Source organism: Amblyomma maculatum, chromosome 3 (assembly GCF_055883805.1).
Source record: "Amblyomma maculatum isolate TAMU_Amacu chromosome 3, ASM5588380v1, whole genome shotgun sequence".
NCBI classification, from domain to species: domain Eukaryota; kingdom Metazoa; phylum Arthropoda; class Arachnida; order Ixodida; family Ixodidae; genus Amblyomma; species Amblyomma maculatum.
Genome location: NC_139346.1, coordinates 168,232,436 through 168,235,310, shown reverse-complemented (window position 1 = coordinate 168,235,310; position 2,875 = coordinate 168,232,436).

Sequence of the window (2,875 nt, the reverse complement as noted above, 5' to 3'; positions counted from 1 at the left end):
TTATGCGTGCCTTCCTTGTAGGTCATAAGTGATCAACAGAAAGATAATCCGAGTACGCCGAACCTCTACGTTACCGTTTTATACCTCTTCAACAATAAAATACAATACACAGTTTAGAAGAAAAAAGGAATGAAAGATAAGTGGAGAAAAAGCATTAGGTGAAGGAAAATGATCCTTGGCTGAAAACAGCTTGGGCTTGTGTAAGATGGCTAATGGTCGTAGTAATTTCTACACACCTCCGTGGGCAGTTGTAATTCATCGCCATGGGGCTTACTAGACCCACCGCAAGACAAAATTCTCTCCATCTAAATTGCCCCCCCCGTCTTCTCAACCTGATCCACACGCTTAATGTTCTGCCGTCGCCCTCTCATACGCTTGCATGAATCGAGTATTTCACCCTTATGGACGAGACACCGGTCATCATGCCTTTGCATTACATGCCCTGCCCATGCCTTTTTTTATCTTTTTTCTTCATTTCGACTGGAACACTATTAACTGGCATTCATTGGCTGAGCCCAGTCTCAACTATTTCCGTCTCTGAACGTTACACTTACCATTTTCCGTTCTGTAGCTCTCTGTGTTCTTCTCAGTTTACTTTGAACGGCATTCGTCAGCCTGTACGTTTCTTCCCTGTAGGTGAGTAGCAGTATTATACAGCTGTTTATACGTTCCTCCTGAAGAATACTAGTAAAGTATTATTTATGGTCTGAGAGCACTTGCCAAATGCGCCCCGTCCCAATCTTGTTCTTCTAGTTATTTCAATTTCATGATTTGTATTTGCAGCCACTACCTCTTCAAGTAGAAGTATTCCAACACCTCGTCCAGCACCTCATTTTGAACTCACTTTCTGCTGAGAGCGAGTTGCACACTATTTTAGTAATTTAGACCTCCTCTTCCGCTTTTCCTGTTTATATGTCGTTACTCGCCCTTCGTAATTCGTCCCTTGAATTACTTATCCAGGCAGGGTCATCAGCAAATCGCAGTTTAATACCCATCCATACTCACTTCACCAACCCATATCATCATCATCATCGTCATCAGCCTGACTATACCCACTGCAGGGCGAAGGCGTCTCCCATATTTCTCCACTTAACCCGGTTCAACCGCCTAACTCTTTTCAATCAGCATCCCTGAATACTTCCTCTAAGCGAGTAAAGAATAGTACCAGTGACTGTGCAGCCACCGCAGATCCCTTTCGTTACTCTTATATATAGGCTAGATTCTCTACAACCTGATTTCGCAATGCCTGTGAAACCTTTTTCATTATGCACAGACGTTATTGGTGTGAAATTGTGGTAGTTATTTTACCCCTTGCACATTCGGCACGTTTTAGATCTGATTCAACCAAATCGTTTTTCTCAAATATCTTTGGTAACAAATTCCCCTTAATTCACCCGATTGACCTGCCAGCTGGCCTATTTTATTCCTTATTCATTTCACCTCTTTCCAAACGTATTCATTAAGCAGACGATGGCGCGCTAACCTTTATACTACAATCATTTCGTGATGCATAATGATAGTAACAGCTATATCTTACCGGTACTGATTTTTGGGGTCTGAACGTGGACGCTAACGAAAGGGCATAAAAGGAAAAGAGTAAACATAAATTCATTATAACAGCGATTTCTGGAAGGTAAACTGCTAGGTGTGACATCAACAGACCTTAAGGGAGTAGAGTGGTTCAGGAAATAAATGTAAGTTAATGATATCTTTGTCATTAACTTTGTCGTTAACATTGTCGTGACGCTGGGGCTACGTCGACCCGGCCTTCACTTGGTAGCGTGCAGAGACTCGGGGTTGAAGTAGGATTGAATCTTCGAAGTTGGTGAAATATGTACAAGCAGGTTTAATGGCACTTTGAGAAAACTTATTTACAATATTTACATGAAAAAGAAGGGTGCATCAGCAAAACGGCAAGCGTTAAGAGTTCATAGCGAGAAGCGACTGGATGAGCCGTTTACCCAGGGCCCAGAGCGACATTTCGTGCTCTGCAGCGTCCTTAAAAACCCCCTATGTCCAGCCCCTCTCTGAAGATGCTGACCAACCAAATCCAGGGCACGCCCCTCAGGTATCGGCATCCAATCGAACACATCACTGCACTGATGGTCTGAAGCACTGACTGGTCCGGCATTCATTCGTTGGGCGTGATCACTTGTTGGCGGGAAAAGCTTGGGAACGGCGAGGAGAGGAGGTACATTTCTATTCTTCAGCAAAGAAACCACAGGCTGGTTCTGACAAGGGGTTTTACTTCTCAGAAACCCGAGTGCACGTGGCGCCGCATAGGGCTCCCAACATGGTCCCTTTTCGACAATTGCAAATCTTTCCTGCATTCCCGGGAAATCACTTAATGGCCGTATGAGTCATGCTCCTTTCTTGTCCTGCACGTCAGCGGACATGTCACTCTGTCGTCTCCTTTGGATAGGAGGCATTCATCACTGGAGGATAGCACTTCTCGACTGGAAGGGTGAACAAAAGAAAGAAAGCACTTCCTGCTATTTCCCTCAGGGGGACGTTTCTTTGTGTTTTTCCAGACGTTCTCTTGACAGGGTCAATTTGGCATTTGCAGGTTGTCCACAAAGCAAAACATGCTTACAAAACAGGATTCCTGGAAACAGGCTCACTTAGAGCCATTGGACCATCACCACATATTCACAAAACTTATCCATGCCCACAGGCGAACAATAGAGCGCGCAATTGCGGATGCTTGGTCGTAACAGCCTCCTCCCCCGCCAGAAGAGTCTCGGAGGGCAGCAGTCCCAGCTGCTGCATGAAGAGACGACTTAATGGTCTGCACGTGAACGCTTGAAGCTCGCTGTTGCTTGTCGCGTTGTCTTGATTGTTGTAGGCCAAATTGCTCGAGCTGTCTGAAACTCAA